At 34.9% G+C, this 23943-nt stretch overlaps 2 non-coding genes across 2 annotated transcripts; both read left to right on the top strand.

The window, feature by feature from the left end:
- The first annotated feature begins 217 nt into the window (after positions 1-217).
- On the top strand, positions 218-326 carry LOC148762422 (small nucleolar RNA R71). The gene has a single exon (XR_016026830.1). It is a non-coding gene; the product is annotated as a small nucleolar RNA R71 (small nucleolar RNA).
- Positions 327-23072: 22746 nt separating this feature from the next.
- Positions 23073-23179, top strand: LOC148762421 (small nucleolar RNA R71). Its single transcript, XR_016026827.1, has one exon. It is a non-coding gene; the product is annotated as a small nucleolar RNA R71 (small nucleolar RNA).
- The last annotated feature ends 764 nt before the right edge of the window (positions 23180-23943 follow it).

Here is a 23943-nt window from a genome sequence, read left to right as displayed (position 1 = left end):
CCCAATTCCGAGTCGATCCGCTGCTAGAGGTCTTTATGCTATCAAGAAATTTTAGGAACTTTCCATTTATTGTAAAATGCAAACATGCATTTATATGATGATGAAACATAATGTATAGAGAGAATATTTGCTATTAATGATAATTGTGAAGGCTTGTTCAGGATTTTGCAGGTTCTCTCGCAAGTCTCAAACGTCAGTAATGATCAGGAAGAAGGTCATTACAATGATGTGGGCAATGCCTAAGTAAATCCTTATATCTATCCAAAGCTTCATATAATGTCTCATTATCAAACTGTATGGATGAAGTGATTTCGGTTCCTCATCTTGGTTGTTTTCACTAGAAGGAAGTATTTTCCAAAAAACTTCTCGGCAAGGTCATCCCATGTTGTGATTGAACCTATGTGTAAGGAATTCAACCAAACCTTTGCTCTGTCCCTCAACGAAAATGGAAATAATCTCAGTCAAATGACATCATTTGTGACCCCATTGTGCTTGAACGTGTCACATATCTCCAAGAAATTAGATATATGAGCATTTGGGTCGTCATTTGAAAGACCCCTAAACTAGACTGATGTATGAATCGTAATGATGAAGGCTGGCTTGATCTCGAAATTTTTTGCTTGAATGGTTGCCTTTTTTATACTTGATGGGATACCTTGTACTAAAAGGGCAACATAGTCCCTTAACGAATGATTCTCTTAAACTACTCTCTCTTGGACTTGTCGCTCTCTTGGTTGTTCATCCATTGTACTAGAAGAATTAGAATCTTGTTGACTTTTTCATCTTAATCGTCAAAATGTCCGCTCAATCTCTACGTCACACGAGATAGCCTATAAGTTTCATGCTCTGCACATACAATGTCAAACACACCTCAAAACTCAAAAGAAAAGAAAACTTGGTCTAAGACAAATTGTTTAATTAAATATCAGTAAATATATGTAGGAAAACAAATCCTTGACAACGACACTAAAAACATGTTGGTCGGTTTAATACATACAAGTGCACATGGCCATACAAGTAATATAAAGTAAATCAAGTATCATTTCATTTCCTATAGAGATTAGTACCTATTTTTACTTAATACTAAACTTCTAACAAAATAATCTCATTGAAGCTTTCTCTTTCAAAGGATCTATTAAATTAAAAATAATTTATTAATTAAATAATTGATAAAGCTCAAAATGTCACTAAAAGAAATATTTACTCAAAACCTAGGATTGTGGTGTTTTTCAAAACTTCGTTTGAATTAAATCATTCTCCTTAACTTAGATTAATGGATTACGTGGCTAACCTAGAATCCAAATTATGTACACGTCATTTATCGAGATCATGCACACATACCTTTTTTAAATTAATTAGAAAAAGTCCATTTAGTTCGTGTTCTAATATGGATGCCTAAGGTTTTTAGGTATATGTCTATCCTACACACAAAACTATCACCTAACTCCAAAGTGAATCGAACAAAGCCTATTCAAAACTATGGTCTATTCTAAACTCCTTTTATTGAGTTCCATTTAAAGACCCACTACATTTCAATTGGTGATCTGGCAGTGAAAAGCTTTAAGTGCATAATTGAATAAACCATGTGATTTCCATTAACATTAAGCAAGAAAAAATCAAATAATCAAACTACATAACGAAATATCCCATAATCCTAGAAAAAAAAATTAGTTTATCATTCTATTTATAGTAGACATAATTAAATCAAGGGAAAACATCATTGCTACAGCAAAATAACAAGAAAAAAATGAAGGGTAAAGAAAAATCAAACCCTCTGTCGATTCTTGATCTTCGATTACTTTGATTTCTTCTCGTTTCTCTCTTTGAAAACCCCTTTCTTTTTTCTCAAAAACTACCATTTATTGCCTCTTTGAACCTCCTTTCTCAACTGTTAAAAAACACCTATTTATAGCCACCAACAAACCTTAAAAACTCATTTCTCGATTGGCTGCACTTCATTAATCCATGTTTGGAGCATCGCGGAATGATTGGAGCAAGGCTGCGGTGCTCCAAATATTTTTTATTTTGCTTGCTTTTGATTTGTCACCGCGACACTCCTCATTGGGTGCTATGGTGTCGAGCACTCGGGTTTTTGTATAGGAGCATTGCCGCTCCCTTCGATGCCACAACCTTGAGCTCTTCAAGGCTATGGCACTACTTGCTTTTGTGCTGCCTTGGTGCAATCTGCTGCAGTACCTCATCTTGCAACGTGATTGTCTCTTACTTCAAGACTTATCTAGGTGAAATAGTAAGCATGAAAATTGTAGGGCTACTTCTCAGATTTGCAATGGTTATAGCTCAAGTTATGACCAAAACACCATAACATGTTCAGTAAAAGTCTGCATGTGTTCTCCATTGCCTTATTCACCAATATTCAACTTAAGCACATATGAACCTACAATATCAAAGGCTAAATCAGCATTGACTTTGAGACTTTCAACATAAATTTGAGTTAAAATTAATAAAATTAAAGTACATCAACATGCTCTGAACTAATTAACTAAAAACCTAAAAACTATCTAAAATTGACTCCAAACATAAGCACTTAGCTATTTTATTATCCCATAATGTAGCAAAATAACTCTACATTATAGAGTTATCACTTGGCCCCCCATTTTTTTTGAAAATTTTTTTGAAATTTTTTTAGGAGAGACTTGCAAAACAATAAAAAATTAATTAAAAATCATTAAATGAAAGAAAATAGATAGAAATAAATAAACTAAATTAAAAAAACTTGGGTTGCCTCCCAAGAATCAATTCTTTATAGTCACTAGCTTAACTATAGCCACCCTTTTTGCAGTTCTTCATCCTTAAAATACGACCTGAGACTTAGTCCATTAACCATGAATATGCCCATATCCTCATTATCAATCTCAATTATTCCACAAGGATAAATCTTGACCATATTGAAAGAACCCGACCATAATTCTTTGCATTTTCATGGAAAAAACTTGAAGTATGATCGAGAAAGTAACACTACCTGTTGTCCAACCTTAAAAGGACAATTAGATGGTGGTGGAGGATGCTCATTCAACAACTACGTAGGTCTAACATGTGGAGGTGGTGGCTTAAACTCAAAGATTGGTGCTTGCTCACTTGTAAGTGGAGAAATAGGTTCACCCTTACCTTCATCAACTAAATCCACTTTATAACAACTATTTGATATCGATATTGGATTGCATTGAAAATATTAAACTCAACTAACCCCTCTCCAACTTTAAAAGTTATCTTTCCTTCTCTCATATCAATGAATTCGCTTGCAATAAACAAAAATGGTTGTCCCAAGATTAAAGGAATTTCTACATTTTCTTCCATATTAAGTACAATGAAGTCCACCAAAATACAAAGATGCCTAACTTTAACCAACACATCTTCAATAATCTCAACAGGGTACCTAATTGTTCTGTCAACTAGTTGTAAAAAAACTATTGTAGGTTGTATCTCACTAAGTCTAACTTTCTCAGCAATTGACAAAGGCATGATTGAAACACCAGCACCTAAATCACACAAAGCTTTAGAAAATTTAAATCTACCAATAGTTGCAAGGGATAGAAAAACTTCATGGATCCTTAAGCTTTAATGGAATCTTGTTTTGAATTATAGCACTACACTTCTCAATAAGTGCAAGTGTTTCAAAGTCTTCCAATTTCCTTTTTTTGGTTAGGATGTTTTTCAAGAATTTGACATAGCTTGGCATGTTTTTTAAAGCTTCAATAAAAAGGATGTCTATCTGAAGCTTCTTGAAGACACTCAGAAATTTCTCAAACTGCTTATCAAGCTTTTGTTTTTGCAACCTTTGTGGGAAAGGTGGTGGAGGATAATTTGCTTGAGACTTCACTTGATTTTTCGCTGTCCCATCATCTTTCTTTTTAGCTTCAATTTCATTTTCAACAATTACCTCTTCATTTTCCACATGCTCTTTTGAAGATTCAATTGATTTTTCACTCACCCCTTCAACTTCTTTTCCACTCTTAAGGGTAATTGCATTACATTGTTCCTTACCTTTAGGATTGACTTGAGTATCACTTGGCAAGGCACCTTTAGGTCTATTATTGATGGCGCTGGCAATTTGTCCAATTTTAATTTCAAGATTACAGATTGATGTTGCTTGATTCTAAATGATGGCGTCGTTCTTTGTTATGTAGGCCTCAATCTTTGTCATGAATTGCATGAACATCTCTTCCATAATAGGCTTTTTCTCAGGAACATGAGGTTTTACTTGTGGTGGAAAGCCAAGAGGATTATTTGGCTTGGGATTTGTAGGTCCTAGGTTATTATTCCATGAGAAGTTTGGGTGGCTCCTCTAACCAGGATTATATGTATTAGAATATGGGTTATTCTGCTACCTGTTGAAGTTCCCAATAAACTAGACTGATTAAGGATTGGATGGACATTGATCACTAGAATGGTTATCTCTACACAAATCATAGGTTATGAAGGAGTTTTTTATAGCATTAACTCCCATCGTGTCAAATCTTTTTATCAACACAACTACTTATGCAGTCAAAGTACGTAACATCCTTGATTTTTGACATAGCCTAGATGCAATAAAGGCTAAGTTATTGAAGAGTAAATTTGAACCCTGATGTGTATGCTCATGGAGTATGTATATGAACTATTATGTGTAGAGAATGATCTTGAAATTTGTTGTATATTTGGAGACTTCTTTGATGATATGTGGATGTGTTAAGTGTAGAAAACATGCCTTATGATATTTAGGCAAAAATTTTATGTACACATTTGAGGAATCCAAAGGTGTGATAATAAAATTAGAGTTTTGATCTTATGTTTGACGATTTGACTAAAGATTTGAGTCATATATGAAAGTTTTGAGGTTGTGGAAGAGATTTATAATGGGTTTAGGCTTTAAAAGAAAAATTTTTTACAAATCTGGACTAAATAAGTCGATTTTAGTGCATAGAAGGTCGATCTTGTGAAGTAAAAAACAAGGGAAATTAAGCATTTTAGTCTAGGATCGACTATAGGCCCTTTATAGTTGATCCTAGGAAGGAAAAATGAGAGAAATGTAAAACCTTCTGGTCTAGGATTGACTATAAACCTTTATAGTTGATCCTGTAAAAGAAAATTAGGTAAAATGCAGACATTCTAGTCCAAGATAGACTATAGATCCTCCATAGTTGATCCTATGAAGGGGAAAATGGTGAAACACAAGCCTTCTGGTCCAGGATCAACTACAGGCCTTCGTAGTCGATCCTAGGATACCCAGTCAGCTCAAAACAAGCTTAAAAGCCCTAAAATCGAAATTTTCTTCATTTTTCTCATAACCTCTCCTTCTTCCACCATTTTCTCTTACATTTCATACCTTTCAAAACCTTCAAACTCCATCAAAAAATCTTGGATTCTAAATTCCAAAGGTAAGGATTTTTACATCCAAGAAAAAGAAAGAGAGAAAAAGACTTGGTTTTGATGATCTTATTTTTTTCTCTAACCTCTTAAAACCCTAAGCCCTAAATGGATTTTTAGAGCTGTTTGGAGCTAATCCAAGCTTAGGGAAACATTATTGAGGTAAGATTAAACATTGTTATTGATTATTTTTCAATTTAATCAGCTAGATTCTAAGAAATCTAATTTCTTCAACTTAGGCAAATCTCCCTCGATTTGGCTGGAATTTAGAGCTAAGATTCATGCAATCCAGCTTCTAAGGTATGGGTTTAGCTTGTTTTTGAAGGATTTGAGCTTATATGTTGGAATGCTAAGGATTTAGTTATTTTTAGAAAAGTTAGCTTTTTTCGAAAGCCAAGATTTAATTAGTTTTGTGATGTTTTGATGTGTTGAAGAGAAGATTGAGCAATTTGGGCACATTTATGAGCTAAAATATGGTTAGAGGCTAAGGATCGAAGCTCGACTATGGAGTACCTCTAATTTGTCAATGTGAGTGGGGTTTATCTTTGAAAATTCATGTGATGCATTACGCATGATGATATACACAACCATGGTACATCGAATTGTTATGTTCATGCCTAGATGAGTATGCCTAGGCTAGTATATTATTAATATATGTTAATACATGTGTTTGTTTATGATTACTATTGGGAAGCATGAGCTGTTAGACATCTAGGTGATATATGATCTTAATGGTTTCTGGATATGCTATGTGTCATGAACCAACCTTGTATCAGACTATGATAGGGTAGAGTTGTCTATGAGATTGAGTCTTTTGTACTTGTAAGGAAAATGTCCCTCTTTCAAACATTATAATTGCTCATGGTGACACCTCTAAAAAAGCTTGTTAAGTCTTCAGAAGGAAAGACTCTTTAGGAAAGGAATGTCCTCATTTCCAGCGTTGTAATGGCTACTGGTAGAATACGTGTAAAATTTTGTAAACTCTTTATAGAGGGTGAGCAGTCAATGGATTGTTGGGTTACCTCACTAGTAAATGTATGTTTGTAGTGAATCATCTAGGGCTTACTCTATGGCCCGACGATGGCGTGTCTTGGTCCCTTTGGAATTAATTTTATATTAATAAAATATTTTTCCTTTTTATGGCTCAGTGGTTGCACATATGGTATTCGGTATGTCCTCTGATTTTGATGTGAGTTTTCTTAGTCTGATTTGTTGTTATTGTTGATGTTTGATCAGATATTACCAAGTATTGGCTGACTTGTATGGAAGCGTCCACTAAAGTGCCGCACGAACCATCGCAAACTTAAGCGAAGGAGCATAGTTCATGACAGTTGGTATCAGAGCACGAGCAAGACTTGCTGATCTAAAGTGTAAAAAGGTGACCACGCAGAGTGCACCAAAGAACCATCAGAGGATTCATGAGCTAGAAGCCGCTGTGGCCGTAGAAAAAGCTCAGATGGTTTCGCATGAATGAATAGATGAAATTGTGACAATCCAACGGGAACTGTCTGAGATGATTAATACCCTAAGTGATGAGACCAATGATGCATTGAGCACTCTCCAATATGAGATTAGAGAATTGAAAACTCAAGTAAATCTTTTGGTTATTACTGTAGGTAATGCAAGTGGACGTTCAAGGGATCGAGGGGAAATGGCCAAAGTGTCGAAACCCAAGCGATACGAAGGAGTGAGAAATGCTAAGGAGTTGGAGAACTTTCTTTTCGATATGGAGCAATATTTTCGAGCTGTGTGCACGGAGTCAGAAGAGGACAAAATGGCGATGGCTTCGATGTATCTTACTAGGGATGCAAAGTTGTGGTGGTGTTCCAAATTCATAAATGGTGAGTGTCGTATCAACACTTGGACAGACCTAAAGCAAAAATTAAAGAACCAGTTTTTCCCTAAGAATGTTGAGTATATGGCGAAATGGAACTTGCGGGAATTGTTACAAACGGGATCAGTGCAAGAGTTTGTGAGGAACTTCTCTACTTTAATGTTAGATATCAAGGATATGACTGAAAAATAAATTGTTCTATTTCCTCGAGATCTGAAACCATGGGCGAGGATGGAGTTACAACTACAAAAGGTACAAGATGTGACTTCGGCAATGACAACCGCTGAACAACTTACTGATTATAGTGAACATCCCAACAAAAGAAAAGACCCTTTTATCCAGGACCAATATCTCTAGCTCAAACAGTAGGGCAAAATTTCCTTAAGCAAGCAGACCCTCAAGTAGAGGAGGCGATAAGAGACCACCTACTAAAGACTCACCCTAATCGAGAACAAACAAGCTAGGAACTTCAAGCCACGACCATCGATATCTTGTTTTCTATGCAAGGAACCTCATTGAGTGGCTGGCTGTCTTCACCGAGTAGCTTTTAGTGTGATATGCATTGCCAATGTTGAGACACCCCCACCCCACACCATAGTCAAAGAAGCCAAGGAAAAGCCAGCACGAATGGGTTCTATTCGTTTCCTCAGCACCTTACAAGCATTACACTGAGTCCGTCACGAGCTTCCACTCTACACTTAGTTGTTGTGTATGTAGGCACACCTTGCCATATGAACTTGTACAAGGGTTGTTATGTATAAACTTGCCTTGAATGGGCAATGTATGGTCTTTGGCTTTTTGTATGAATTTATATGCTAGGGATAATGATTTATGTTTGAACTTAAATCTTATTTATGAATATTTGGCTATAAAATCCCTTGCTTATAAGTTATATGATTTTGAACTCTAAGGCTTGCTCGGGTCTAATGGGCTTGCCAATTGGACTCACGTGTCAATCATGGACTCAAGGGCTTGGTCATGACAAAACATTTAGTGCATCAATCTCATAAAACACCAACATTTTTTCTAAAACCAGATCTTTCTAAAGGCCATTGGTAATTATTGAATGCCATTTTCTCCATCAAACTACAAGCTTCATCAAACTATTGAATGGCATTTTTGTAAATAGTTGAAACTTTAGTTAACCCAAGTATAAATATCTCATTTTTCCAGTATTTCTCCTTATTTTCAGCAGCTTCTTCTTCTTCTTCCCATCCCTTCTCTCCATTCCAAACCTTCCATCTTCCATGGAGGCTACCCTTGAAACCTCCATAACTTTCTCAAATTAACTCCAATTCTTAGGCTTTTATACACTTTTTTCATAGGATTCTTTATGCTTTTTCACTTTTACACCTTAAGAACCCTCAAAAGTCCTTCTTCTACACTTTCTCTCACTAGCTGAACATTTTAGAGAGAGAGACTCTTCAAATTAGCTTGAGAAAACCCTTAAAGGAATTTTCCCTCTTTAATCCTTACTAAAGGATTCAACGACAAGTTCACTAAGGTAAGTAATGAGTTAAGTTTGATTTTAAGTTGTTGATGAATGGCCAATAATTAGAATTATGGGTTGTTTTATTGTTGAAGGTTATTTATTTATTCCTAATGTGACTAGAGTAGTGCAAACTAATGACTAGTCAAATGGTAATTGGAAACTAGTGAGGAATAACTAGTAAAGTTTGATTTAGAAAATAGCTTTTGGAATAATATTCATGTCAATTGAGTTGGTTGTCAAGCTATTGTGTGTGATACATTCCAATGAGACCCCACATCTCCACTTGGAGCATTAGTGGAAGTAAGAGTAGATTAAAGCATCAACAAAGACAAGTAAGTGAACTTGCATTAAAATGTTTTGGGATGAATGCATATGTGTTGATTAAATCACTTGAAATATTTTATTAGTCTTTTCTTAAAAACAATATGCATGGGAACAAGCCCTTGACGAAACGTTTTATGTTGTGAAGTGTAAAATGTGATTAGCTTATGTGTTCCTACATTATGTCCATGTGTATGTTATGCATTAAATGGTACTATTGTGTGATAATTGTAACCGTGCATGTGCGGTGTGGGAGTGCACATGTCGATGATGATGTGGTGAGGGGGTGTACATGATGATATTTGCCATGTGCGGTGTGGGAGTGCATATGACGGTATTAGCTATGTGCAGTGTAGGAGTGTACATGATGATTTCAGCTATGTGCAGTGTGGCAGTGCACATGAGCTGGTAAGCCGGTGGTTGTATACATGTTTACGCATACCATAGAAAGGTTAGGGAAAATATTATGTGATTGCATTGAATGTTGAATGTTGAAATTGTTAAATGCTTCCAAATTGATTTTCATTGTAGCAAGAATGGATTTTCGTTGTAACAAGAATTCTTTTAACTTAATTGCCCTGTTTCTCGCTGTAGCAAAATTTCATTCTCACTGCAGCAAGAAACTCTTGGGTGCTTAAGGGTTTGACCCAGCCCTGGATTTCGCTGCAGTGAGAATGCATTCTTGCTGTAGCGAGAAACTCTTGGCTGCTTAGGGGTTTGATCCAACCCTGGTTTTCGCTGCAGCGAGAAACTCTCAGGTGGTTCATACCTAGAATTTCACTGTAGCAAAATTGTATTCTCGCTACAGCGAGAAACTCTCTGCCTTGCCTGGATAATTGCTATAGTTTTCACTCTTTTACTTTATTGTTTATTATGGACCTTTCAACACTAAGGAATTAAGTAATCAAGGGTTGAATTCAGGAGTTTTAGCAAGAAATTAAGCTAAATTATATTGTTTTTAACATAAGTGCATCATGTTTTCTAAAACTTTCCTTATCATATGTTTGTTCCCTTCCTATGTTCACTCACTGGGTTTATACTCACTCTTTTCAACTTCATGTTTTCAGATTCGAAGGCAGTTGGGATCTAGATTGAGGTGTCCATGTATATTCGTCTTTTGGTAGGTACCTTGGCATTCAGTAGATGTTCCTTTACCCAAGGTCACTCCGCTGGTAGTCAAGAGTCTTTTGCTTATGTATATCCACACGTGATGTAAATCACTAAGATTCATGTTATGAACAACACATGTTTATTTTGATTGATGATGCCACTATGAGTTCGCAATGGGTGACATTATTTTGGGTTAATATAAATGTAAGTATTTGATTGTTATAGCACATTATTAAGTACATATAGTTGAGAACTACAAAATGTGACTTTAGGATTGAAGGATGAAAAGATGGACAGGACCACACAAAGAGGCTTGCTTGAGATTAATGGGCTAGGCCCATTGGGCCCATATGCCAGTCATGGCTCGAAAATTGGGCTGTGACAACATCGATCCCCAAGAAAAGAGATCACCGGTCGGTGCCTCCCAAGGGAGGGGAACATCGTTCTCCCTTAAGGAGCACCAATCAATGCTCCCCTATATTTGTTTAAATTAATAAAAAAATAATAAAAATTATGTAATAGTAATTTTTAAAAATAATAAAGGGTAAAATTATCATTTCAATATTACCCCGTCATCAAACTAACGGAAACATTAACGGTTGACTAACAGATGGACCTATGTGTCCAACGAAAGATATTCTTTTTACGATGGAGTGTCCATTTTGAAAACTAATGGACTCGTTTGGAATTTCAATTAAAACTTCAAGATGTGGGGGTATTTTACCCTAAAATCTAACATCATGAAGAAATTTCTTTCTCTGATGGCTAGTTAAATCTAAAAGGAGAAGTTTGCTTACAATGTAATTAACATAGTCAGCATACCAAGGTATTTTCTTTTGACTCATAAGCAATACTTGCTCATCAGGAATAGTTTCATTAATGAAAGTTGTGTCTTTACCTTGGTTGTCATTCTCCAACCTGGACAAATGGTCTGCTACCTAATTTTTTGTACCTTTTCTGTGTTTGATTTCAAGACCAAATTCATGAAGCAACAAAATCCATCGTATCAATCTTGTTTGGCATATTTCTTAGCAATCAAGAACTTAATTACAACATCGTTAATGTACACAATAAACTCAGTGCCAACCAAATATGCACGGAACTTATCTAATGCATAAACAACAGCTAATAATTTTTTTTCAGTGGTAATATAAAACATTTGAGTTTCAATCAAGGTCTTACTAGCACAATTAATAAAACGAAAAATTTTGCTTTTCCTTTGACCTAACATTGCATCTGCAGCATAGTCACTAGCATAACACATAAGCTCAAAAGGAAATGTCCAATTAGGAAATATAATAAATGGGTGCAGATACTAATTTCTTTTTCAATTCTACAAATGGTATATGACATGCATCATCAAACTTAAAGGGAACATCATTTTCCAACAAGTTACACAACAGTTTGGAAATTTTAGCAAAGTCTTTAATAAACTTTCTATAAAAACCCAAATGATCAAGAAAACTTCTGATACCTTTTGCCAAAGATGGAGGTGGAAGTTTCTCAATTGTCTCTATCCTAGCTTTGTCTACCTCTAATCTTTTGCTTATAACCTTGTGACCAAGGACAATGCCTTCTTACACCATGAAGTGGCATTTCTCCCAATTCAGCACTAAGTTCGTCTCTTCACACTTTCTCAAAACCCTACCAAGATTTAACAAACATTCACCAAAATTGTTACCAAACATAGAGAAGTTGTCCATAATTACCTCTAAGGTCTGTTCCACCATATTACAGAAGATGACCATCATACATCTTTGAAAAGTGGCTAAAGCGTTGGACAGTCCAAATGGCATCCTTCTAAAAGAAAAAGTACCATAAAGGCATGTAAAGGTAGTCTTTTCTTGATCCTCCAAAGATATAGTAATCTGATTATATCCTGAATACCCATCCAAGAAACAATAAAATTCCTTACCTGCAAACCTATCCAATATATGATAAATAAACGGCAAAGGAAAATGATCTTTTCTCATGGCCTCATTAAGCTTCCAATAGTCCATGCACACTCTCTATCCAATCACTGTCCTCTGAGGAATAAGTTCATTGTTCTCATTTTCTACCACACTCATCTCACCTTTCTTCGAAACACATTACACCAAACTTACCCATGCACTATTTGATATAAGATAGATGATGCTAGCTATCGCATACCAATTTTCGGACCATGACCTACGCAAGGGCCCAATGGGCTCAGCCCACTAAGCCCAAGCAAGCCTATATATATAATCTTATACATTGATCCATGTTTCTTTGAAAATCCAAAATTCGTAGTGTTCAAATATAGTTCCTTTGAAAACAACTCACAAAACCCAATCATACATTCATAATGGCATCATCAACCATTATATACATATATAGATTAACAAATGAATCTTAACATTTCACATCAAGTATTCATATACACATAATTAGACCTTGACCGTTAGCAGAGTGACTTTGGTGACGGTTGATAAAATTTAATGTCATGGTAAACCTACTGAGCAATGGATAGGGAGGAGCACCTTGTCCTAAGATCCAATCACCTTTAACTCAAGGAACCTAAAACATGAATTTTAAAAACATGAGTAAAAACTCAATGAGTGAACATATGAAGGGAACAAGCAATGACAAGGAATGGTTTAGAAAACATGATGCACTTATTTAAAAACAATGCCATTTAGTTCAAGTTCTTATTAAAATCCCTCCATTAAACCCTTGGTTGTAAAATCATTTAATGATGAAGGAACCATATTCAGCATGAAATTGGAAAGAAGGGAAATTTTTAGCAGTTATCCAAGTAAAGAAGTATAAACAGAATGTTTCTTGTTGCAATAAAATCAATTTGCAAATAATGGCAAATTTTCAAGATTCATCATGTGCATCTCACCCAGCTCATGTGCATCCCACCACATCGTGCACATAGCCGAACATCCCATCTCACCCAACTCATGTGCATCCCAACACATCATGCACATAGCCGGGCATCCCATGTCAAGACCCGAAACTCTCATCGAGCTCGTGACAACCACCTCGAAGTCTCGATAGACATTCATTTCTCGGAATGTCAATCGAAACCTCGCAAGGCTTAACATCAGTTTTTTTCTCACTTCCCCTGTGATTATTAGTCACTAAAATTATGTTTTGAGAGATTATAAACTATTTTCAAATCAAAACAATAGAAAAATAATTTTTTCTCACAGGGGCATTTTGGTCATTTTTCCTCAAAAATCTCGAAATCTGCTAAAAATGTAATATGCGAGTACAAAACACATAATTCATAATCAAAAATAAGTTTAAACATCTAAAACCTTCATTTAAAATGAAATTATGATTATTTGGATATAATAAAAAAATAAAAGAAATATTCAATAAAATATTCTATTTTCTTATAAAATAATATTTTTAGAGTTATACGTAAATAATTTTTTTGTAGCAGCGTAAAAGCAAAATAAATTCATACATACTTTAATACAGTAAGTCAGAGTATTTAATTTAATTTACAATAACCAGTGAGCCCCCGAATAACTAAAAGTAAGGAAGATTGTGAACCTACAGTTTGGAGGATGCAAATCCAATGGTAACCTCGATGAAATCAGCTATCTACAGCTTATTTTGAGCCTGAAATGGGTGGAAAGGAGGGTGGTGAGATTATATAATCTCAGTGAGTAAACAAATACCATCTAAAGTATCTAAAGCAGAGTAAATAGAGACAGATAAAATAGTTTAACATCTTGTAATTCATCACCTTGCAACTTGTTTCAACCAAACAAAATCAATTCATATAAATCGAGTAATCAACATGGCTTATGAATTTCTTAAAACTTTGGCTCGTGCCAAAATCATTCTCATACTCAGTTATCAGGGATACCTTGATCGAGAGATATCCCAACCAAGTCCGCCAAAGCTGTTAAAAAGTTATGTACGCATAAATCATATTTTTATTTTGAAAACATAGCCGTTCCTTAACGTTGGCTGAGTTCACCCTCACGTGATGGTTTGGCATGAAGTGAACTTTAAAAGTTATACCTCGGGAGTTACCCTACTCACCTCTCCAATCGAGGTAAAATATAACGGGATTTCGTGCCCCTCTAATAGGCTGGTCCACAGAAAACCCGTCCACTACAGCAAGCTAAACCCACCATACAATAAAATTTACGATAGCATGACATGGCAATTATTTTATTATATAGCCTGTCAAGGCTAAATGCACAGTTCTTACATTTCAACACAAATATCAATTCAGCCATTCATACAATTATTGTCATAAGCCATTCAAGTAGAACCATAAATTCACAATACATCAAATGGTCTCCAATTACTCTATTTTCAAAGCCTTCATTCAATTTCAAGACCATTTATAAAATCATTTTATTTAAACACATTTTGTTTATAAAACCTAAAAATTAATCATTTAAACTCATTTTCCATAAAATTCACAAAATCGAATAAAAACATACTTTAGATAATGAAGATGATGATAAGGTTACTCACTATTTCAGGAGTCGAATTCCAAGTACTCCGATTCTTGATCCTCGGGTATTATCTTTTTACTTTTGCTAGAATGCTCACCACCTAGACATAATGCATAATAAGCCATTTACTACATTGTGCTAAATTGTTATAAAACCAATTCAGGCTTTATACTAATGTATGAAATAGGATGCAAATTGTTCGGATTATTGTGTAAACACGGTGTTCTACACAAATTCAATTGTGTACCTAAATTAAACAGTATTGGCCCAATTCGATCTATCACTCGATTAATTGGCCCAGATGTCCAATTCAACTCCAAATAATTTCATTTTTCTCTCGATACTCCAAATCATCAAACACAAATTAAATAACTTGAAATATGGCAAAATCATCCTCACATTTTCTCTTGAAAAATTCGGCCATGGTGGGTGCATCAACACTATAATTTTTCCTACTTGATTCTCACACCATAAATCACTAATTCCTAACCAAATCACTTGAAATAAAATCAAAATCATCATCAATATTCTACATGGAGAATTCAGCCAATGATGGGTGATGGGAGAACATGAATTTTTCTTGCTTGATTTTCATGCTACACATCACCAATCAACTAAAAACACTAAAATACATTGAAATATAACCAAATCAAGCATCAAAACCTCTCTCCTAGGGTTTGATCAGCACACTATCCTTCATGATATCTTGTAATTCAACTATGGAAAATGCAAAATAATGCATGGGAAAGGTAGATCGCAAGTCAAAATCAAGAAATTTCACCTTAGATTGCTTGATTACTTGAAATCCACCAATTTTCTCTTGAATTTTCACCCTAGGGTTCTTGTTCTTCCTTTTTCTTCCTTTGTTCTTGCTTTGGCAGGCCATATGAAGAGAAATAGGCTGATTTGGTGCTAATTTATAAGGAAAATACTAAATGGATGAGATTTTGACACATGTCACCATTCCATTGGTCCATGTGTCATACTTAGCCATTAAGCAATCTTTCTCCACCACTTAAATTTCCTCAATTATCCATGATAATATTAGGTAAAATCCATGTGCTGGACAAGTGTTGGGTGGTGTAAAATTACAATTTTGCCCCTAGGGTGCCAAAATGACTATTTTACCCCTATACTCTAAAAAATGTCGGAATTAAAATTTTTCATTTCTCAAACTCAAATTATGTTCTAAATAGTCAATCTTGATCAAAAACTTCTTCCAACATTCCAATTTTTAACCTCAAGTGGCAAAATGATCATTTTACCCCTAGGTCATGAAAATTCCAATTGACTCCAAATTAGTCCTCGAACTCTGAATCACCATTTTAAGTCATTCTGGGGTTTTTAAATTCTCAATTTCATCTTAAAATCTCTATTTGGACTAGTTCCAGGCTTAATTCAACTTAATTGTACCATTTAGTACATTATCGTCCTTTAACGATTTTTGAGGTGCCCAAGTAAGCAAACATGCATTCTTATGTAAGAATGGCATAATAAACATATTGTAGAGCTGGGCTTGACATCCCATCTCACCCAGCTTATGTGCATCCCACCACATCATGCACATAGCCGAACATCCCATCTCACCCAGCTCATGTGCATCCCACCACATCGTGCACATAGCCGGATAGTATCACCATCCATCTCCCTCACCACCGTCATCACCGGCAAGTGCACACTCACCCCTCACATGCAGGGTTGCATTTGTCACACAATGGTACCATTTATGACATAGTATATATGTCACGACCCAGAACCTCTCTCGGGCCCATGACAATCTCCGCGACTTCCCCGATTGATACTCATTACCCGAAATACCAATCGAAACCCCACAAGGCTTACATATCAGTTTTAAACAATTTCCAATCGTTTCCAGCTCAAGTAAATCAAAGAAAAAAATATAACATTTTTATATAAAACAATATTTATAGAAACACGTGTAAGTAATCTTTTGTAACTTAAAAGTAAAATAAATTCATACATACAATAATTTACAAAGTTATAATGTACAATAATAATTACAATGACAAGTGGCCCATAAATACGCCAAGTGTTGGCGATAGAAACCTACTATCTGTGAGATAGAGGGGTCAACTAGAATCCTCGACAAAATCGGTATCTACAAGCTACCACGGGCCTAAAATATTTGGAAAGGAAGTGGGTGAGATTTCGCAATCCCAATGAGTAAACAAACATTATCATAAATATCTAAAGGCGAGTAACACGGAGGCAAATTTAAACAACAAATTACAAACCATTTCATAAGGTTTTCAATTTATTTCTTAAACCATAAAATATTTGTAATTTACCAAAACAGTTGTTAAGGCTTCTGACTTTTATTAAAAATAAGGCTCAAGCCAAAACTAATCCTCGGGGATACCTTGGCTGAGGCATCTAACCGAGTCCGCCAAGGTTGTTAAGATATTTACATGTTAAACACATGTTAGTTTTGAAAACAAGTCGTTCCTTGACGTTGGCTGAGTTACACATTCACATGGGGGTTCGACGTGAAGTGAACTCTAACACTACCCTGGGAGTTACCCTCCTCGCCTCTACTATAGAAGTAACTATATAACTGGGTTTACCGTGCCCCTCTAATAGGCAGTCCATGAAAACCCGCCACTGCAGTGACTAAACCCATCAATTTTAATAAAATTTCGACAATATAACGTGGTTTTTATTTATTTACCCAGCCTGCATAGTAAAAGACAGCTTACATAAATTCCCAATGCAATTATCAAATATAGCCACATATATACTCATATATCATAAGCCATTCATAAGAAAATATATTTTTCAAGACAATTGGCAACCTCCAATTACTCAATTTTATAATCAATAGTTTCTTATTTCAAAAAATCAAGACAATATATTTATTTGTCACATTTATTTCTAAAACATCAAAAATCCCATTTTAATCTCATTTTCGTTTCATAAAATCCATGAAGAGTATTTAAAAATAAACTCTAGATAATTTACAATAATAATAGGTTTACTCACCGTTTGTACAAATTAAATGCTTTCTAGGTGCCCCGATCACTGTTCGTCGGGTATGACTTCCTTGCCTTTACTGGAACGCTCTCCTCCTAGACACATTGCAAAAATTTCACAATTTACCACATTGATGCTAAATCACTATATAATTGAATTAAATCCTATACTAATGCATGGTATGAAATGCAATAGCCTAAAACGGCTTAAACGCAGTATTAACCTATTTTTAGCACTTTACCCGATAAATTGCTAACGCGCTCCATTTTAGCTCTAAATTGTCCCATTTTCTCTCCAACATTTCTAACCATTAAATATCAGCCAATAATCTTCTAAAATCACCAAAATCAGCTCACTTTCCTCCTTGGAAAATTTGGCCAAAAATGGGACATTAATTCGGTAAATCTTCCACTTTGCTTTTCTATCACATTTAACCATTTTTCATCATTTTCTCTTCATTTCTCTTAAAATAAAAATCAGTTCATCATCATTGTACATCATTGAACATTCAGCCAAGGGTGGGTATTGTGAAAATTTCATGCTTTCTTGCCCCATTTGATTTCTATACACATTTAACTAACTAAAACTATCAATTTAACTAAAAATTAAAACATAAAAATTTCAAATTCCTCCCCCTTGAATTTCATCCAGCCCTTGATATCACTTTTTGATCTCTCTCCTCAAGCATGCTAAATGGAAACAAAGGCATAAGAAAGGTAGAAATCAAGCTAAAGTCGAAAAATCTTATCGTTAGACGCGTAAACGGTCGAAAAACGCGATTTCCTCTTTGAATTTTCTAGTTTTCCTTTGGTTTTTCTCTTTTCTTCCTTTCCTCTCTATTTTCTTTCTTGTTCTCTCCTTATGGCCGGCCATCACTTAATATGGGGTTTAAATGGGCTGACTTTTCATTAAAATAATATTAACCAATTAAAAAATGCCATGTGTAACTTTCCCATTGGCCCGTTTTTAAAATTTCATCCATTAAACTTCTATTTTTCACCACTTCAAATACCATAGTTATTCATACCAAAAATAAATAAATCCTATGATTTTGACAAGTTTTGGGTGGTGAAAATTACGGTTTTTACCCTGGGGCGACAAAATTATCGTTTTGCCCCTATGTTCCGAAAATCACTGGAATTGAAATTTTTCACTTCCTATCATTAAATTATACTCCAAATAGTTAATCTTGGTCAAAAATTTCACTCCATGATCAAATTATTATCTTAGGTGGCAAAATGACAATTTTGCCCCTAAACATCAAAATTTTCAATTTTTCCCTAAATGAACCCTCGAATTTCGAACAATCATTTTTAGTCATTCTTAGACTGTAAAATATTAAATTTCATCCTACGATTCCTATTTGAACTAGTTCGAGGATAAATCAACTCAAGTGTACCGTTAGGTACAATACCGAGTTTTGTCTATTCTTAGGAACTTTCCTAGCGTAATAACATGCTACTCAGCGTATGTATGTCATGACATGTGTTTATAGGGTCGAGTTTTACAATATATATATATATATATATATATATATATATATATCAACATTATACAAAAACATATGGATTCATCTTTTTACACATTTCACATTTCACATTTCACAACATCAAACATTTTATCAAGCGCTTGTTCTCAGGAAATTTTAAAGCGAAAATCGATAAAATTCCCAAATGATTCATTGAAACACGTAATCATTTCCCTAAAATATTTTGAAATGCAAGTTCACTCACTTTACAATAGTGGGATATTACATCGCTATTGGTTCAGAGGTGTATCAAGCTATTCCTACTTGCCAGTCGCTCGTTATTTCCTCCGGTACACCACCACAATACTCTAACTTTACCTTTGCACTTCCTAGCAATAATACAAATGCAATACCTTTAGTGTACATCATTCCTACTTCTCTTTTCCCTTCAATCACGAATCCTTATTCAACTAACCTACATCTCGACACATTTTTACCAAAGTTGCTTTTATCCTTTACTTGCGTAATTCTTTAAATTAAAATTACATGCAACTTAATTATGACTCTAGCACCCATATTAACCTTTTCTAGCCATTTTCATTCAAATTCGTCTTATATTTCCACACATAATCCACATATATGGCAGCAACAATCATTCTCACTTTCACTCGATTATTTCCTAGTTTATATGCATCGTTATCTATCAACTTTCAATACTTTGTTTCTCAATCCTCCATCCATAATATTCCTTTTTTATTTCTTTCAAAAAACATGCCATACAATCTTAATAATTTTCAAGTAGCTTAGGAAAATAGATCCTTTCAGCAACCTTAATTCCTCACAATATTCAACTAACCGTAGGCTTTAAAACATAGTGTTAACCTTACCGTTTTCCTTTTCCACTTTGAGTCCTTCATGTACCCATGGGTTTATTGGCTTATATGTTACCAATTTTTCTCGAATCAAGTCAATCTTTGCTGCCACAAGACATTTCTTGAAGTCACTAACTCATTTTCAAAGACTACTCAAGCCAAAAACAAGAATCCTTACCTTTACTTGCTTGAATCACCAAAACCAATCTTTTTCTTCCTTTCTCTCTTTTTCTTTCTTCTTCTCCTAGAGTTTATATGTGCTGGAAATTGGGGTTAGAAGTTGTAACTTCGGTGCACAAGAAGTTGGGAGAAGAAAGAAGCAAGGAGAGAAAAGAAATGAAAAGAAAACAAGGAAAGAAAATGAAAGAAAATTAGCTTTCCATGGGAGAATGAGAGAATGGCATTGGAAGCTTCAAGAATGAAAAAGAAAATATCTTTTTGGGAGGATAAGGACGGTTTTGGGCTGATAAAGATGAGAGTCAAAGCTTCCTTTGGAAGCTTTGACCAAACTTTATGCAAAATTACTGTTTTGCTCTTTAAGTTTCTTTCCATTTTAATTCAGTCCTCCCAACACTCATTTAACTCCAATTTCCTTCTATTATCTTCTTCTACACATGTACAAACAAAGTATGAAGTTTGTACTTCAACGCGATGTCCCCATAATATTTAAAATATTTATTTACCCGCGCTATATTTACTTAATAAAGACATGCGGCCCCATTAATGTTATTTTTCTTAGAAATTTTTCTCATTCTTCTTCTCCCCCACTTAGGTTGCCCATATACTCCTTCTTCATGAAAAATTTCAACACTGAATAAAATATTTAATATTTTAATATTATTTTATTAATAAAATATTATTTTATTTCAAAAATTTCTTCTTGTCTCCTCTTGTCTCTTTGGTACCCAAAATACCTTATTATGCCTTAATTGACTTCCGAATCACTTTTTATCTCGTAAATTCTTTCTCGATAAAAATGTGATTATTTTATTATTATTTTCTCGCGTGCGGAATATGTTATCCCAAACTATTCCTTTCATCTTTCATCACTTTTAAACATTATAATTAACCTCAATTGGCATTCGATAATCTTTATTAGTCACCATATCAAAGTACGAGGTATTTACTAGTATTGAACCATTTAATGATTTCTTTCTTCACCACCTCCTTCATGATTGGATTGAGCCTTCTCTAGTGCTCGATGGTAGCTCTATGATCATCCTCGAACAGAATCTTATGCATACATATTGAAGGACTAATTCCCTTTATGTCTGCAATTGTCCATCCTAATGTTTTCTTATGCTCTCTTAAAACTCTCAAAAGCTTCCCTTATTGCATACAGGTAAAAGTAGAAGAAATAATCACAAGAAAAGTAGACAAGTTACCAAAATATGCATACCTGAAGTGATTTGGCAAAGATTTAAGCTCTAACTTAGATGGCTTTGGTGATAGAGATGAAAAAGATGAGAAATCCTGTGTCTCAAATTATGCCCTCATGACATGGGATGGGCCATCCAACAAATTCACACATTTAATGACATCTTCATCAAGTCTCTTATAATTAGTTATTAGGAAGCTTCAAGAGGGTCATTAGGGTGGTTTTCCCTAAACACTTCACTTATGACTCTACCAACTACACTTATTGCAAAACATTCATCATGATCATTAAGAAACTTTAAAGCTTTAAAAATATTGAAAGTTACCTCTTGATCTTACACTCTCAAGGTAAGTTCTCCTTTTTCCACATCAATGAGTACTCTAGCAGTGCATAAGGTCTCCCCAAGATGATTAGGACATCTCTATCTTTTTCCATATTTAGAATAATGAAATCGGTCGAAAAGATAAACTTGCAACTTTCACTAGCACATCTTCGACAATACCTCTCAGATATGTGAAGGTTCGACCAGCAAGTTGTAAAATCACAATGGTATGCTTAATTTCCCCTAAACCCAACTTATTATGGATAGACAAAGGCATTAAATTAATACTAGCTTCCACATCACTCAAAACCTTGGAAAAAAAGAATGCACCAATAGTACACAAAATAGTAAAGCTACTAGGGTCCTTAAGCTTAGGAGGAAGCTTTTTCCTAATAATTTCACTACACTCCTCAATGATACTATCTCAAACTCACCCAGCCTTCTTTTCTTAGACTAGATATCCTTTAGAAATTTCACATACGACGACATCTGCTTTAAAGCCTCAGTAAAGTGAATAATGATGTGAAGTTTTTTAAATACCTCCATAAATTTCTAAAACTGGATCTCTTGCTATTAATTCTTGAAACGCTGAGGGAAGGGTGGATGTGGTGGTAAAGTTGCCTTTACTTCCTGTTCTTGACACTGCACATTAGAACTTGCAATTTGTGTCTCACTATCAACTGTCTTACCTTCTATTCAGCTTGCTTAAGGTTGCTTTCAACTTCCTTACTACTTCTCAAGGTGATGGCTTTGACATGTTCTTTACCTTCCCTTCTAAGATTTGCCTCTGTATCACCAAGTAAAGTCTTTTGAGCTCTAATTGTTTATTCTGCTGGTGAGTTGACCAACTTCGGTCTCAAGGTCCTTAACGAGGTCACTTGACTATGGATAAGGGAGTCGATCTTAGCCATGTACTGCATCATCAATTCCTCCATAGATGGTTTCTTTTTTGAAATTGGAACCCTTGCTTGCTGTTAGAATTCGGGAGGATTATTTAGCCTTCAAGCTGAAGAAGATCCTTGATTATCACCTCAAGAGAAGTTTGGATGGTTCCTCCACCCAAGGTCATAGGTGTTAGAGTAAAGATTGTTCTATTGTCTATTCCCCGTAAACTGAATTGTCTCTGTATTGCTTGAACACTAATTACTAGAATGCCCATCTCCATAATACTCATAAACTACAAAAGGACTTTAAACTGAGTTAACATCAAAAGAATCAAGTTTTTTAGTTAGAGCTACTACTTGCACTGTTAGTGTCAAAATGAATTCCATCTCATGAATTCTAGCTACTCTTCTATACATTTGTCGCTTTAATAGCCACTAATAATTATTTGATGCCATCTCCTCCAACAAGTCGTACACCTCATCAATTAAATTTTCCATGAGAACTCCTCTCGTAGCGACATTAATACTGCTTCTCACCTGACCATTCAATCCATTTTAAAATGTTTTCACTTGAAGCCACTTTGGAAACCATGATGAGGGCAACACCTAAGTAGATCCTTGTATCTTTCCCAAGCTTTGCATAATGATTCCACATCTAGCGGCATGAACGATGTGATATCATACCTCAACTTTACTGTCTTGGCTAGAGGAAAAAATTTGACAAGGAATTTTTTAGCAAGGTCATCCCATGTTGTAATGGATCCAGTAGGAAGCGAGTTCAGCCACACCTTCACTTTGTCTCTCAGTGAAAAGAGGAAAGGTCTTAAACAAATCACATCATTTGTGACTCCATTGTGTTTGAAGGTATCACATATCTACTGAAAGTTTGAGATGAGGGCATTTAGATCGTCATTTGGAAGACTCCTAAACTAGACTGAATTCTGGATCATGTTGATGATGGCTGGCTTAATCTTGAAATTGTTGGCCTGAACAGCCGACCTACGAATGCTCAAAAGAAACCCTTGTACTAATGGAATAGCATAATCCTTTGAGCAATGATTTTCTTCTACTAATCACTCTTCGACTTGTTGCTGAATCTGTCAATCAGCCATTGTATTAGTTTGAGCAAAAACTTGTTGATTTTCTCGTCACAGTCTTTGGAATGTTCTCTCAATCTTTGGATCACAAGATACAATCTCTAAGGTTTTTACTTTTCTCATACAGTGACAAAACATACCTAAAAAAGAAAAGAGAGAAAAACTCAAATCAAGACAAATCTGTGAATATTAATATTAGCAAAATAAATAGGAAACAAAAATCCCCGGCAACGATACCAAAAACTTGTTGTTAACTTAGTACACACAAGTATTCATATCGAACACGTAATGTAGGCATTAAGTCCAAAATCGTATCCCATAGAGATTTACTCCTCATAAATACTAAAATTATGACAATA

Source organism: Theobroma cacao, chromosome 5 (genome assembly GCF_053813885.1).
Source record: "Theobroma cacao isolate CCN51 chromosome 5, ASM5381388v1, whole genome shotgun sequence".
NCBI classification, from domain to species: Eukaryota; Viridiplantae; Streptophyta; class Magnoliopsida; order Malvales; family Malvaceae; genus Theobroma; species Theobroma cacao.
The sequence above is the reverse complement of the archived record's forward strand: the minus strand, read 5'-3'. Positions and strand labels throughout refer to the sequence as shown.